Source organism: Emydura macquarii, unplaced genomic scaffold (genome assembly GCF_026122565.2).
Source record: "Emydura macquarii macquarii isolate MOO-44397 ecotype Brisbane River unplaced genomic scaffold, CSIRO-AGI_Emac_v2 contig_1790, whole genome shotgun sequence".
Classification (NCBI taxonomy): Eukaryota; Metazoa; Chordata; order Testudines; family Chelidae; genus Emydura; species Emydura macquarii.
In genome coordinates, this window is record NW_027131927.1 from 30,684,747 (window position 1) to 30,702,083 (window position 17,337).

General features: G+C 39.1%; 1 protein-coding gene across 4 annotated transcripts in view; it reads left to right on the plus strand.

The window, feature by feature from the left end:
* Nucleotides 1-17,337, plus strand: part of RAP1GDS1 (Rap1 GTPase-GDP dissociation stimulator 1) — a 162,961-nt gene that overhangs the window by 99,978 nt on the left and 45,646 nt on the right. The gene's annotated exons all lie outside the window — the stretch shown is intronic.

Genomic DNA, 17,337 nt, shown 5'->3' on the forward strand with positions numbered 1-17,337 from the left:
ATTTGCACAACCACAACAGCTGCGATGTTTTGAAATATCCCATCTTTCTTAAATTTAAATATTTTGATCATTATGGAAAATTAAATTCTTCTAGTTTAATAACATTTTGCATGAGATTAGATATGTTTAGGGGCCTTTGATAAGTACACATTACTCTTGCTTGCACTTGTAGATCCCATGAGTGCATATCAGGAGAGAATAAGTTACTTAAACTATTATTGCCTGAAGAGTACAGTGAGAAGCAGAGTCCTTGGGAGTGTGTTTATATTACAGAAATTATTCATAGAGAATAACTAGGCGGCCATGGATGGCGGCCAGGAAGTGAGATGAAAACGAGAAAGCATTTTACTAGCTTGAGGTATTGTATCTTTTATTTGTGTCAAGAATGTAGTTCTCTGTGTGGTGTTTGTCACCTTTATTAAACTCTTTGGTATTCTGACTAATGTCTGTTCAATTAGATTGTATTAGTAGTTTCTTCATTACATTTGTTTCTCCCGCTAGTTTGGAATTTTACATTTCATGGTGCTTATACATTACTTTATATGTGAACTCCAGGAAGTTAATCAGATTTGCCATTCTGGCATTTTCATTTACAGACATCTACTGCTTGAGGATGATAACATTTCATTCCTTTGTTTAGGCTTTTCTATAGGCTGACTGATCAACTGAACACCTGCTTCCCAGTGGAAACTTCAGCAAGAGACTGTTGAGCTTTTTATAGTGTTACTTATTTATCAAATTGTATTTCAGGGCCAAATGTGATCAGAAAGCTCACTCCTTGGATGATTTATTTCATATAAATAGACTACATGTGATTATTCATGTCACCTTTGTTCCCCCTACATTTATGCTTGAAAAATAATTAGGACACCAAGATGGTTCTATGCCATCAAGTATTGAATAACTGCCCCTACATTTTGCATTGTCTGTAGGATTTGTTAACAGTTTTGTGTTGCTCTTTTATGGAGCAAAATTGTCACTGGTAAAATCTACAGTAGATAGTGATGTGTTCAGTATACCAAGTATTGCCGTATTCCCATAGATAGTAACAGTCTCTCCAATGTACTCAGGGAAGAGCAATGAAAAAAGTGTAATAAAATGTCATGTAAGTCAAGATTAGTATCTGATTAAATTAGAATAGGCTACTGCATGGGTTATTTATCATATCCATCCTGCCATGATTTATTTTATGTGTCATCATAGCCTTTAATGGCTATGTGTTTATATATACCAGTAGGATATTAAGTTAAGGACAAATATTTTTTTGTGTTCATTACAATAAACATTTGATATTTTCCAATATGTCCATAACTGTTCAGACTGGGAAAATATTTTCTCTCACAGTGAGTGCTAAGGTATAACAAAGACAGAATATGCAGTCAAATATTTGTTAGCTTATTGTGCATAGGCAGATTGTATTTCCTTTTATTTGAAACAAAAAAAGATAGCTGTTATCCTTTTGGTAAAAGGAATCAATATTAGAAATTTGTAGCACCTTGTTAACTTTACTTTACGCATCTAAGGGAGTATTACATGTGGGTTTACACTTCCAATTTTCCTAATTTTTTTAATCTTCAAATTGAATTTTGGTGACTTTACTAGCTAATTCCATGTAACATCTAGTGAACCCCAAACACTGGGAGTACAGAATTCCCTCATCACTCACAAGTGGCAAAGATATGAAGTAGATCTACAAGTTATCCTCAATGAGTACTATACAGGCTCATTATACAAAATCAAGGCCCTTCCTACTGCTTCATGGCACTACGTACATCTGTTCTAGATTAAAACTGATGAACCCTGTGCACCCTGGTGAGTTTGCAATTCATACTCAGAGGTTCTCATTAGATGCGTGGCAGGAAGTGAATCAGGCTCCTTGTGTTATAGTGGGGAAGCAGTCATGGTGCTCTAGAAGGAAGGGAATTTCATCATTAAAAAATAAATCTTTGTTTAATCACAGTTTTTTGAAAACATTGGGTCTTATTGGTCACTCCTGCAGGAAAGTCCAGAGGAAGGGGTCCTGAGAAGAAGAGCTTCTCCCACATCTTTCCACTGGCATAGGAAGGGTCCCATTTTCCCTTGACCTCTCCAATGGAAAGGAGAGGGCACTAGGCCCCAAAACTTGTAGATCCCAGAGGATCTGTATGAAGGCAGAAGCATTTACACAGAAGTCCTGTATGGACAATCCATGGAGAGATGCTGCGGAAAAGTGAATGTACCACTTGTTCTTGGTGGAGGAGAGTTTTAGTGCCCCTCCAAAAGCAAAAAAGAGTGAGATCTATGCCTGATGAGGTGGGGGAGTACCTTCTGTAAATAGATCTTAGGGACAATCTGGCCTCTTTATTGAAAGCCTGAAACTGAACCTTGTTTCCTTTCTGATATTCCTTCCTCTCCCTTAGGAACAGTATAGGCACATCTATGTGGTTGCTTGGCAGTGCTGAGTCCTTAAAAGAACATTGAAACATTTGTTTGAGAAAAAACACAGAAAAAGAATTAAGTGCATTTTACAAATACAGATAAGGGAGAAAAGTAGGTCAAATTTTGGAGCTATCAGCCTTGACAATGTCCCCTTTAAGTACTTCTTATTGGCCATGAAGAGATCTGCTTTATGTAATTCTCCTAACATCAGGGCAGCAAGCAGGGATAACTGAAAAGCTTTGTTAGTTCTGTTGAGGTTTTTTTTTTTTTTTAAATAGTTCCAATCTCCCTCTCACATGCAGAGATGAAAGAGCAACTGAGACTGCCAAAAGTTTTCATCAGAGAAAGGGTTATTTGTTTTCAGAGAGCTTTTGAGGAATTAAAGTTTACCATACAGAGTGTGCAAACCATGCAGTGCTGCCTTGCAGTTTAAAAACAATTGCATTATTGTTTATTCCTATAATGCCTATAAATATTCTAGATGTGTTACAGATATATACGGTTACAAGGCAGATCCCTGCTCCAAAAAGCTCACCATCTAAACTGATAAAATGGGGAGAGGAATGGTGTAGGTCTCTCTCACCCCCCACCCCCACCTACATACCTCCCTCCCTCTAGCCAATTTCCCCAAATTATATTCTCACTCAGACCTAGCATTTGGTCTGATCTACATTACTCACATTGAATACCCAAACCCTCATCCAGTTAGTCAATGCTGCTAACCTGTACAAGCTAAAAACCTTGAAAATAGTTAATTAACCTCTCTCAATTTCTACACCTAGTTAATCCAAACCATAAGACCTGTCCTGACAATTCAGTCCTCACAATACTTGCTCTACACAGCAAGTCCTAGACTCTCTTCCACTGCCCTCCCTTCCCACTTCACAAATCCTCCTCCCAAGTGCAAGTGAACAGTTCCTTCAGTAAGTCTGTTATTTTAGGGCTATATTGCAATCACAGATGTGTGATGCTTATCTCCAAAACTTTTCTGACTGCCTAGTTACGCCTTGCATCTTGGATTTGAATGCAGCATTTAGACCCTGTCTGCATTAGCCAGGAAAACCATATTATTTAGCAAACTATGCTTAAACATAGCTTATGCTAGAAAGGAGCAAAGATGATTTTCCAGGCCAGTGCAGAGATGTACCTAAGTCTAGACAAGATCTAAAAGTGATCTTCCACCATTTACTCTAGCAATCAGTGGTATTAAGTTATAGATTGTGCTACTGCACACTTTCTTCTGTTTCTTTCAGTAGCTTTGAAAGTCAAAAATAGACCAATTATCATATATATGAAATTCTGAGCAACATAAGATACCTAACAAAAGGCAGAAATGCAGCCAGCAAGAAATGAGTCACTGATCAATTTCTGCTAGAACATTTCAAAATTGGTTGTGCTTTGCTAGATATAGGTTTGCAGAAACACAAGAGTTATTCCTCCATGATACCAGTGGCAGTGATACATTAAGAAGGATACATACTCCTGAACAAGTACGATCTCCTGGTTGCACGTGGAACTAGAAGATCTGGGTTCTGCACTTTGCTTTGCCATAGACTTCTTGTGTGACCTTGTGCAAGTGGAAGAATTCACCTGGAGATACCACAGTAATATCTAGCTCCACGTTCAAGGAATACTGTCTTATTGATACAGTGTCCCCTACTGTGGAAACACCTGGCAGGAAATGGGGGTCTGTGGGAAATGAAGGAAAACTAAGGATCTCCTTACATTTTCCTCCAAATGAGAGTGTGCACGCGCTGGAGTGGAGGGGGGACAGGTGGTATCCACTATGGCCTGGGCTACAGTTCTTCTCTAGAACCCAGTGGATACTGAGATACAAGGATATCCAGTGGAAGGTCCTGTGTCTCTACAGGACCTGGGCCTTTTTTATCCCCTTCTCCATCCTCAGCAATCACAAAATGAAAACCTCCCCCTGCCACAACTGTCTCCGGACCCTCCTGAAAGCGGGGTCATGGAAAAAGTAGAACATTCAATGCTGAGCTGTGTTATCTTCCCTAAGTAACCTCCTAGGGGTTAACAGGGACAATGTGTCAGTATCTCCAGTGTTATGAAATATGAATTAGTATGTTATATGGATTCACACCAACCTTAGGTTTGGTTTATGTTGTCCCTATGAGCCTAGCCTTCAGAAGGATAATGCACTCAGTGCACTATGTCCTTGCTTCCTCCTGATCCATGGGGAGTAGAAGGGTTGGGATAAGAAGGGGGGAAAGTAAAATCAATTCACACTAAGAAAAAATTCACTAATGAATCACATTGGCTTTCCATGAACCAGCAGAGGCTCATTGGAAACTGGAGAGAGAAGGAGTAGGGTGCATAGGTGTAGTTCAGTAAAATGCGTGTAAAAGAATCAGACTTTTCTCATGGTTGTCATGGCTGGGGAGATGTGGGAGGCAGTAGAAAGGATGATTCAGTGTTTGAGGTGCTAGCCGCAGACTTGGGAGACGTGGATTCAAGCCCTGCTTTCCCACAAACTTCCTGTGTCAACTTGGGCAAGTCACTCAGCTTATGTGTATATGGCCCTGCAATTTGGACTACGGGGGTGTGAACTGTAGTGCACACTAGTGTGCTGCCACTGTAACACCTCAGTGTGGATGCTGCTGGCACAAACTATAAGGTACCTTCTTTGCCTTAATGTAGTCCTCTTTAAAAAGGACTAAGTTAACACCATTTTGGTACCTTTTAGTTTGTGTCCACACAGGGAAGTTACATTGCAGCACACTAGTACATTTCACATCCCCATAGTCTGAACTGCAGGGCCGTGTAGACCAGTGGTTCTCAACCTTTCTAGACTACTGTACCCCTTTCAGGAGTCTGATTTGCTGTGTGTACCCCCAAGGTTCACCTCATGTAAAAACTACTTGCTTACAAAATCAGCCATAAAAATACAGAAGTGTCACAGAACACTATTACTGAGCAATTGCTTCCTTTCTCATTTTTGCCATACGATTATAAAATAAATCAATTGGAATATAAATATTGTACTTGCATTACAGTGTATAGTATATAGAGCAGTATAAACAAGTCATTGTATGAAATTTTAGTTTGTACTGACTTTCCTAGTGCTTTTTATGTAGCCTGTTACATCAACTCATCTAGATATTTGCATCCCCTGGAAGACCTCTGTGTACCCACAGGGGTACACGTACCCCTGGTTGAGAACCACTGGTGCAGACAAGCCCTCAGTCAGCATCTGTAAAATAGAGATAATAGCACTTCTCTACTTCACTGGAGTGCTGTCAGGATAAATACATTAAAGATTGGAGGTGCTCAGATACTGTAGTAATAAGTCCCTGAGCTAGATAGAAGCCACCAATCTGCATTGCTGGAATTGAATCACAGAAAGAGTAAGCAGGCAAATTCTTATGTCCTACATTTTAACACTATTTTGAAATCTAGGAATGAGACACTGACTGTGTTTGAGCAGTAAGGGACAATTGCTCATCATGCTTCAAGTGTTTTAGGAGATGTGTTCAGATGCTATAGCGGAGCTACTATTATAAATTATCATTATTATTATTTTATTAAGCAACCATCGTTTGAATAAGTCAAATGATTTTTCAGGCACCTGCAAAGTAACCCAGTGCCATATTAAATTTGTATCCTGCAGTGTGGAGTTGCCATTATAATATGGGCACTTTTCATTTAAAAAGTTTGTTAAATTAAAAATAAATTTTTACAAGTGATATGGAAAACAGCTTAAAATATTGCAGAAGAGATTGCTTATTGACTGATGTCAGTACAGGGCACAAGGAAGGTTGTTTGGGTACCGTAAATGTGCCTCAATACCTCAACATGTTTTGATTAATTTTAAGTTTAATCTTAACTTGGAATTTCCTGGGTCTGTAATGCTTATATCTGAGATAATTACAGTTTCTCTGTAATTTCTACCATTCATTTAGTAAAATGTACTTAACCTGAACTCCAGTTTAATAGAATTTTTACCTGGGAACATAATTATTCTCACACTCACACTCACACTATGATATATATGTATATAAATATAATACCTTTTTTAAAAAATGATTGCATGTTCTCTCTCACCTTTACTTAGTTGCTTGTCTTTTGATTGTGAGCTCATTGAGACAGGGACTGTGTCTTCTTATGTATTTGGACAGCATTTAGCACATTGTGGTTGCTACCACTGTCATATTGTAACACAAATAATTAGAAGAAGAGGAGATGAAAGACTAGAATGTTTAGAGTCTCATTTAGAGGATTTAGAGAGTCATTCAGATAAATCGGGGTCTTTCCATTTACTTCAGTGGGCACTGGATCAGGCTCTTACCCATTATAAAACGTCTCCCTCCCAGCTATTTAAAACATCCTCTTGTTCTATAAGTTGAAAGCATTTATTCCTGTCGTGGCCTGTCAATAAGGAACGAAAGGCAAAATGTTATGGTCTATGGCAGTCACTGCCTAAAGAAAGACTTGGATTAGCAGTTTGTTTCTTTTTGGATAATACCATGCAGAATGCCAGTTTTCAGGGGACGTACAGCATGTGTATAACATCTGGTCATCAGATCAGGTACATAATGGTATCAATGCATAATGGTATCAATGCAGGGGAAAATGGTAGTAAATTACTTTAAAAAATTACTTAAATTTACTTAAGTAAATTACTTAAATTTTAAATAAAAATAATCCCTTATAAACTTCAATATGAACAACCCATCTTGCATTAACTTAGTATATTAAACCTTGTTGTGGTTGAAGTTTATTTGAAATATAAAAAATATAGTTCTGGCTTATATGAAACAGACAGAGCTGCAGAACTCATGTCAGGAGCCTTTCTTTAGCATGACTCAGACCATGAGTCTTGACTTGGAATCTTCCCTTCTCCGGCCTTTTACTTTCATTTTTAAATGCCTCTGAAACATCCAGCTGGATTGATAGGTTATAGAAAATCAGAAATACTTGCTCAATCCTCTAGCTTTTAAAAACTTAAAAGAAATTTAATCCTTGTAGAAAAAGTCAGAGTGCAAATCATGGTGCTGGAAATACTTTCTTCAGAAGACAGATATGGAAAATGAAAGATTCCCCAGGCTGCCATACCATAATGTGTGTCAAAAGTGTTCTTCAGGGATCATCTCTGAGGGTTAGAGAGTAATTCACTCTTTGTGCCATCTAATCCTTGACTTCTTTATGAAGAGTGCTAGGATGAATGTTGCTATCAACTGTGAGAGAGCATTTTTATGACATGGATACCTGTCTAATTAACCACCACAAACCACTAACTCTCCAACACGTAGGCTTTCATCTAACAGCTGTTTGGTAACTCATCTATTGACCTGAGTGGGAAATTAACTGGTTCTCATTTTACTCAATTCACCAATCATCCATTCTTTCACTTTTTGTCACCCCAGCCCTACTATATAGAATTCAAGATTCCTGACTGAATTTCAGATATGTGCTCTGGCACACAGTTCCCTCCCTTTCGCACCGCATGTGAACACCAGACCAGCAGCATTTCAATGCCACTTCTTGTTAAAATGCTCCTACTTCTGCTACAAATTCCATATGTTCATCTGCCTCTCCTTTGGGTATGTGGCACAGCTCCAGTGCCAGAAAGTGGCAAAGTATAGAAAATAATAAATTCTTCACACCTATAATTAAAGACAGATAAATATTCCAAAAATCAGGAGATTAAATTAATTTCAGGATCTGAAGTGGACAGACACAGTCTTAAGAAATATAACATATTGGAGACAGCATACAAATTAAATTTACTGTGGAAAATGGCATAACTCCTGCAACATGACCTCTATATAATTTGCAGAATCTAAGAGTAAAATCCTGACCCTACTGGCAAAACTCCTATTGTCTTCAGAGGGGCCAAAATTTCTGCTACTGATGGTTTTCCCATAACAGTAAGCTGCAAAGAGGAAAATACCAACAAAAAAATCCCTCACAGGTTTGTACCCCTTTGCTTTTTTAAAATGCACATAGAACGCCCAAAAATGTTTTCTGCAAGGGTGAGTGGGGACAGCAAAGTCTGGGTTCTGCTTGCTTATTATAGTACAACTACTGGTCTTTCCTACTCTGTTTTTCTAGGGAGACTATGGATAACTGGAAAACTCAGATTTATGACAAACCTGATACCAAGAAAATAAAATCTGATTAAAATGGGAAGGAATTTTTTTCTGAAGGTTTGCAATTATTTTTTGAGTGCTAACTCAAATGCTGTAAAATCAGCTGGAAAATGTTTATTTCATTAAATTCTTAATATTCATTGTATGCATTACAGTAGTGCTTGGAGGCACTAACCAAGATCAGGGACCTGTTATGCTAGGAGATGTGCAAATATATAGTAGTAAGACAGAGTTCATTCCCCAGAGAACTTACATTCTAAATAGATAGCATGGAAAAAGGATGAGAAGGGAAATGAAGGCACAGGGAGATGAAAGAATTTGCCCACGGTCATGCAGCAGATCAGTAGCAGAGTTTGAAATAGAGCCCAGATCTCCTGACTCCCAGCCCAGTGAACTATTCCCACCAGATTTTGAAGCCTCTCTAAAAGAAGGTTACACATTCAACACCTTCACTCTTTCAGTTAAGGAATAACGCCTACCTGCACTCTCTACAGAAGACCTCTAGAAAGACAAGAGACACAAAACTTGACATTCCTGCTATTTATAAAGACTAGAATAAAAAAAAAATCAAGGAAAAAAATTATAAGTCTTCATTAATCCTAACGTAGCAAAAAAGAGACACAAACTTCTCTGACCCCTCCATCTGCAGCAATCCATTTCAGGTCTTGTTTTGGTACCCTTGACTTAGCATTAGGCACTTCAGTAAAATTGTCCTGATTCAGAGGTGCTGAGCACCTTCACCGTCAATTGCAGTTGTGTGTGCTCATCGCTTCAGATAATCAGATCTATTATTTAAGGGCTGTCTGCACTAGCTAGAGACTGATTGCTCATTCCGCAGGAAAACATGGAGGATGAATATCAGTTTTTCCTGAATCATTCTGTTAGGGAGGCAGGTTTGTCTCCTTGTTATACTTGCATCTCTAAACTTTTCCCCGTGTACATTTGCATTATAATACAGTCTAATTACATGATCACAAACTGTGATTCAAATAATACAATGTAATATGTCTTTTTCTACAAACTTGGATACATTTGTTCAGCATCTTAAAGTGCTGTGCATTATGTGTATACCAGGCCGACCAAGTCTGTGAGTCATGTATATGACAGGTATACAATTACCCAGTTTTATAAAACATAGCATGCCTTGGAATAACAGTGAATTTGTTCTCATACAGTATACAGGCCACTTAAGTTTGCAGCTAAGTTCATTGCATGTGCTGAATTGTACCTAAGGAATACGGTGCAGCTGTTAGGAATGAAATTGTATAGTGCACAGCTGCTGACTAAATATTAAAATATATCCCTTTTGAGAGGAGAAGACATATCATATATGAATATTATTTATTTGTATAGCAGGAGCACGTAGAGGTTCCAGCCAGGGATAAAAACTCTATTGTGTAAGGCACGGAACATACACGTAATGAAAAGACAGTGCCTGCCTCAGAGGCCTTCCAGTCTGTGTATATGACAAAAGATGATAGGATGCACAAATAGATTGGGAGAGCACAAGCTAAAAGTGAGGTCATTATGGTTAACATAATAAGCAGCGGCCAAATCATAAAATTCCAGATCCTGAGCTACATGTGAGGAGAACAGCTTGTGCATGTACAAAGGTGGCCTCTGAGCTCCCCCAATCCTTAGTCAGCTGTGTGGCTGGTTCCCCAGCATAATTTACAGCAGTCGGAGTAGTCAGATATCTGGATATGCCCCTTACAAGAGTAGTAGATTGGCATCTCCCTTTAAAGGTGGCACTTACCTGGTACAGCATCAGGTCAGTTTCCCTCCTCTCTGTGCCTCAGTTACCCCTCACGTGTCAGCATTCTCTCTTTTGGTGGTTGGGTGATTTGATGCCCTCCAACAAATCCAATATGTCCTCCCTTTCTGGGGCCACCCAAAATGTTCCTAAACAAACACACATCCCTGGTCTTTCCCAGACTACTGCATTCACCTCATTGATGCAGGGCTGTTTTAGCCATTGTGGCTGATGGCCGGCTTCCCTCAGTGGGTCTCGCACCTTCCTCCTTGTAGTGGGTCAGGAAGTTGCCTGTCACCCCGTCTTCCCAAGGGGAGGGGGTAGGGACCCAGGCCCACCCTCTCCTCCGGGTCCCAGCCTAGGGGCCCTATGAACCGCAGCGGTATACTGCTGGCTCACTATTGTTTGAGCTGCAGTCTCTTCCCCTGGGCTACTTTCCCCCCCTCAGTCCTTCTGGCCTCTCAGGCCCTATGTTCTTGCTGCCCCTTGCTGGGCTCAGTACCTCCTTTCGGGGTTCCTCCGCTCTCCCACACTCTGCTACTTCGGTCTGCTCCTTCCCTTTGCTTTGCTTTGCTTTGCCCCGCCCCGCCCCGCCCCGCCCCGCACAGCACAGCACAGCACAGCACAGCACCTCTGCTCCTTCCAACTTGTGCACTGTGTGTTTGGGGGGGGGGGGCGGAGCCCTTTTATGGAGCACCTGGCTGATCACAAATCAGCCTCAGCTGCTCCTAATTGCCCCCAGTGGCTCTGAGTTAGTCAGCAGGGAACAAAGCCTGGAGCATTCTGGGGCTCCCGCCCGCCCACCCGTCCTAGTTTACAAATAGGAGCACTCTTCTACTGCCTTCACCATATCACACCATTCATCTTCCCCACGCTGAATGCTTCCTTCTCTTGCCCCTTTCCCGTGGTTAACCAGAACCTTCTCCTTTGTAGAAGATTTCCCAGACACCCACCACTATTTGGGATTGCTATAGGGAAGCCCAGGCCCTCGCTCTATTCCAGGCTCCAAGCCCTGGGGCTCCACACTATTGAGAGCAATTTGTCCTATACCCAAGACTGCCCTGCTTCACAAACCCCAGGACCACTCCCTACTACTTTCCTCCCTACTTGTCTGAATCCTCACCATTTTCTCTGTGGCTTACCGAACAGTACTGCCCCTAAACCATTCCTTACTCCTCCCCGGATTTCCTTCTTCACCTTCCTGTCTCTAAGCTGCCTCCCAGGCCTTAAGAGGCCTCTCTTGCTACAACACCTCTTGGGCTGCCTCTCCAGCTCTCTTGGTGGAGAGCCCTATCCACATCTTGTCCTGGGTCTTGGTCTTCTTAGACTGAGCCCAGAGTTTGCTTTATATAGTCCTGCTGTCACATGATACTGGACTATGCCTCTGTAAGGGTTCTCCGCCACCACTCCTCTTCTTCGGCCACCCTCTGTGTCACGAATGACTCTGAGACCCTCTTGTTCAGCAGTCGAGTGCAGTTTATTTACATTGTGCAGTCCCACCACCTTCTTAACAAATACAGTTCGGCTAGCTGTCTTAGGAGCTTCTGCAGCCAGGCAGGTAGAGCCTCTGCTCCCCCTTCCACTCCCTGGCTTCTCCTTTCTCCCACTTCCTTCCCCTGGGCCTGTTTTGAGCACCTAGTTAATCAAGTGCACAGTTGTCTCCCTTGTCCCATTCAGGTGCAGGTGTTCCCACCCAGCTTTAATCTACCTCTCTCAATTGGGGCTGGCGTGACAGAGGGCTGGCTAAGGGGTTACTGCCCAGCACTCTGTTACAGCCTCCCATCAGTTCATCTACACTACATCCACAAAATGTCCTTGTTCTGTGTTAAACTGAGACCAGATTATGCTCGACCCCCTTAAATTGCAGTTCACACTTACAGTCCCCCCATGCTGGGGAGATCCTTGGACAGTTGAGTACACCAGTTCTACACCTGGATCCTTCAGGCTGTGTGGAACAAAGAGGTCACATGGCACCTCAGGATAAGGACCCAAATGTCCCAAAGATATACTGGACCATTTTTACAATGTTATGAAATACTATATGTGTATCTAAAGTTGTGGGAAAATATTATATGTATCATATTGTATATATAGAAGAAGGCAGAATTAAGGTTCCATACGCAAACTTAAGTGTCACTTCCTGACTTTTGAGTTTTTAATTTAACATTTCCTTAATGTAGGGTTTGTATATTTTTAAATATAATTAGTTTATTACCAGAAAATGTTAGGAAACTATACATGTGGAAAATTAAAGTCTTCTGGGAATTCATGACAGAGTCAACTAATAATACTGTGATTAATATTAATTGTTGTTTGGTGGTTGATACTCTGATTCATACTTGGTCTGTGAAATTTAGACCTATTAGTGGAACCTGAAAAAGGGTTTACTAAATGGAAGTGTGGTACTGAAAAAAAGTCTGACAGTAAATCCACATACTCCTTGCTCTTCTGTCTTAAATCGAAGTAAATGATTTCTTCTTTCTTCTTGACAGAAGTGGAGCATATGTGAAACCAGCAAGTTTTAAAAGATGCAAAATCATGGATTTGCTTTTGGTTTGCACTTAACCACTGCCCTTGCCTATTGTTGAGGGACCTGAGATGTTGGAGTTTCTATCTGTCAGTTCTAATGTAAAATGTAATGTCAAAGTCCTGACCATTAATGGACACAAGAAATCCTGATTCGCTAGGCTCATTCTGACTTGGGGAATACATTCTGTCTACCAAAAAAATTACCCCTAGACTTCCAGCTGGATGTAGAATTCTTTGAATTCTGCCTTAAATAGTTATGTGGAGAATTTTTGTGTTTTTTAAGGAGCTGCCATGTCTCATCCCAGAAATGGCTGCTCTTCAGTGGTGGGTGAAGAGAACTCTGTATTATGGAGGCACTGGTCATAGTTAAGTTTCAGTTGTGTTTTGTACTTAAAACAGGGATTGATAAAGTCTGAAGAATACAGTGTAACATCTTCAAAATTACTCTCTTTACACTGAGCACAGAACTAACTGAGTACAGAACTAATTTGCTGAGAATTTACAAGTACATTTGTTTGGTCTGAGTAAAAATTAATTTTAAAATAGATCCTTCAAGAAATTTAGCACTCTGTCAGACATTTTTTTCCTGAATTATTTTGGTATCAGAATAATGCAGACTCTTCAAACTTTCCTTATATTTAAAACTCCTTGAAGTCTCATGCATGCATTTGAAAAAGTTAGATTGCAATTAAATTAAGGTATTAACAAGTGTTATCATTACATAGATTTATAGTAGGGCTGGATCAGAAGCTCAGAGCCCTCTAAACTAGGGCCATTGTGACATCAGAAGAAACTTAACCAACCATCATCACCCTTTTTTTACCGCTAATTTACATGCTGTAATTCTATTTGTTGTAATGTGGTATGAGCGGGACTGGGTCTATGTCAAGAGCTCTGACTAATAAATCACCTGGCTACCAGCTGTCATTGCATTACCCCCAACTGTCACTATTTTAAAAAGTTCCATACTTGTGTGCTAGCAAATTAAGGGTCAGGTCACCAGCTTTGCATTGTTTCAGGGCATAAAGTACTCCGTGTGTACCATTGAATCTAGCCTTATAAATTAAAATTCAAAAGCAATTTAAGGTTGTTACTACATAACTTCAGCTCATTAGAGGCACTGTGTCACAAGCATAGCATTCTCTTTGGGTTACTTATTTACTCTTTATGTATGAAATTTTTAAATTTTATACTTTAAAAAAAAAAATCCTCAGACAAAAACCCTAAGTTAAACTGCAGTTAAGGTTGACGGGTCATATCAGTAATTTAAGAGTAAACACGTTATACAAGAATGCTGTAATTATGCCAAAAACAAGCATTACAAATCAAGATTAACATTAGCTTTTCCTTAAAACCAAAGTGTCAAAGTCTGTATTGATTGATTTAGTAAGTAGGAAAATCAAACAAAATTATACCACCATAATCAGATCCTCATAGTTTCTACAGGGATCAAATAAAGAGAAAGGGAATTCAATGCATACAGACAAGAGCCATCCCAAAAATCATTTCTCACATCATTCAAAAAATACTAGCCCAACTGTCATGATGATACCTCTCCTCCCCAACAAAGCATTACACAAAAGAGATGAAAGAACTGCTACATGCATTGTAAAGCGTTGTGAGATCTACTTATGAAAAATACTGTGTTAGAACTAGATATTATTATTATCAATTCAGAGTAATAAAACAGCTAGTTTCTGAAGCTTAATTTCTTTATCAAAAAGTGAAGTTTATACTGCATAGTTCTGTAGCAGGGTTGAATTCTGTAGCATTGAAATCACAGTATACATGAGGCCTAGAGTAGTCTATCTTCTTATATCTCATGGGAAACGTGGGAGTCTAAAATAGTTCCATTAAAGTCACTGAAGCTATGACAATTTATATCAACTGAGGATCTGCTCCATTACATTTAACAACAGGATTTCCTGAACTTCTCTTCCTTTTTTTTTTTTTTTTTTTTTGTTTAAATTATGGGTATTTGCATGAGAGCAGAATCTTTGTTCCTTCAGAGTTGTTCTGCTCCTGCTGCTTGTTTCCCATATATAGTCATAATCTTCTATATGTCACATCATAATTATCTCCACAGCAGCCAGTTTTGATGTAACAGAAGGTTATAACTTGAGCTGAAGAGTAAGCCACAAGAGCAGATGAATACCTCAGGAAAAAGATCATGCAAATATGTCCCTATTAATAAAAAATAGGAAAGAGACGATAAAGAAAAAACATAGCTTATGTAAGGAGAATTCTATCTTATCTAACTTAGTCTCTTTCTTGCTCCCTATATTCTATATTGGGATTTCTAATGTAGTTATCACAGTAGTATATCAATGGCAATTTATGTAGAACATTCTAAAAAGTTTTTCATGACGTAATGTCAAGTATTGATGACACAATGATATAGATAGGTTCCAATTCTGTGTTCTTTCAGTGGGAGGTGAGATCACAAGGAAAGAAGAATGGGTGATAGGAATGAAAAACTGAAGACTCAAAGGAAAACAATAGTGTGTAATTTAAGATATTCTACTCATTAATATCTGATGACAGAGTAAATAAATTTAAAAGTAAGTGTAATAAATATACTGAAATAATAATTAGCATTGCTAAAGGAGGCTGTCTTCTTGGCAACTGGACAAGGCATTTGCTTTAAGCATGTGAAAAGTTCCATTTAAATCAGTGCAATTACTCACATGAATAAAATTTTGTAGGATATGAATCGAGGACAGAAAAGATCAAATTTTCCATTAGAAAGTGTGGAAAACAGAAATTTTCAGAATTGTAAGGAAAAGCCTGAATTCATAATAAAAAAATATTATTTTAAGGGACCCTGTCAAATAAAAAATCATATATTTATAATAACTAATTTTCTATTTGTGCCAAGAAAACTTTGGAATATTTAAACCAAAAGAACATTTAAAATATAAAATACTTTCTATGGTCATAGTGCTTTGGCAGAAAGCCAGTAAAGCTCTTAAGCACATGCTTAAAGAAATACTCACATGGCCCCAAAATTAAGCAAATGCCTTGCTGGATTGAAGCCTTGGAAGATAAAGTGAAACCTGTCAGTTTAATTTTTTTTAATCCAATTGTATACGACCATATGGCTGCCCAGGTTGGATTGCAAATTCTGCAGTGGAATGTTTGAATTCAAACACAACAACTTTTTCAACGCTTTGCCATTTAATATTGGAAATATTGCCCCTAATATTAGACTTCGTAAAGTGTGATTGTGTTGTTGATTTTTTTTAATAAACAAACACAAAATTTTGCACCTAAATTATCTGAGTGTCCCTTTCAATAGCTTTTAAATGTGAAATAAAACTTTTATTTATGTTATAGAATTTATACTGACAATTTTGTAAGTTTATTTTGCTTTCTGGTGCTTTTATAAAGACAAATCTGTTCCATGCATTAGTCTGCATGTCAAACTGAGCCCATGCTGAGAAGCATCATTAAAATGTCAGTCCCCACTGAGAGACAGTAGTCCAATTCACTGGATGAAGATTCTGAAGCAATTATGGGGTTTTCAAAAAATCTTCTTCGAAAATGTGTTTTTATAGTTTTATTTGGCAAACATTTAGATAATCAGCTAAGGTCTTCATCCTGCAAAGATGTATGCATATGCTGAACTTTATACACTCTGGGACTGACTGTGCCCAAAGTTAAGCATGCATGTAGGTCTGCAGGATCAGGGCCTAAGATATCATGGCTAGTAATTGGAGTTTTCCTTTAAACGTTAAAGACTGATGTCAGTAAACAAAATATTGGCATAGATATTTCAAACGCAATTACACTGGTATCCTGCCCGCATAGTTTGAACCCGGGTTTTAATTTCATCGTGTTCTGTCACATCTTACAAACCATAGGCATGGATGGTTGGATGCAAGGCTTAACAAATAGAGGCAGGAAGCCCAGGGGAGAATGATGTAGTCAGACTCTGGGGAAAGTAAAGTGGAGCAATTTAATTCCAAGTCTTCATGTCACTGGCCTTTTGGAAAGGTGAATTGTACCTGGATTTTCATTTCCAGCTATGTGGCAAATATCTGAAAATATATTAAACACACTAGAAAATGAGGGACAGATTTTTCTAATCTTTATACATAATTTATAGTTAGTTATGCATATTTAAAGTCGATGAGAGTGTACTGTCACTCCATAGGCATCCCTTGTTTATCTCTCTTGGTTAAGCTCTTCCTTTCTTTGAGCTAAATGCTCCCTTCAGACTCCATGAATGAGGAGGAGCAGAAAGCAGCTGATCCGGACAGAGAACGCACACAGAAGGTGGAAAATGCAAGCTCTGAACCATTCTCTCCTCTTCCCCTTGAAGTCCCTTTGCAAGAATGAGGCTTTAGAGGCTGAGACAGGGTCAGAGGGGATGGACAGCTGCACCACCCTCCTCTGCTTAGCAGGGATTATTGCCATCTGTTAATACTCTGTTAGGTTTCATTTATACCAGTCCCCCACTGCTAAATAAAATCCCCATCTAAACAAGTAGTGGGTTCAGAGCATGGTTCTTTAAAGGTTGAAATA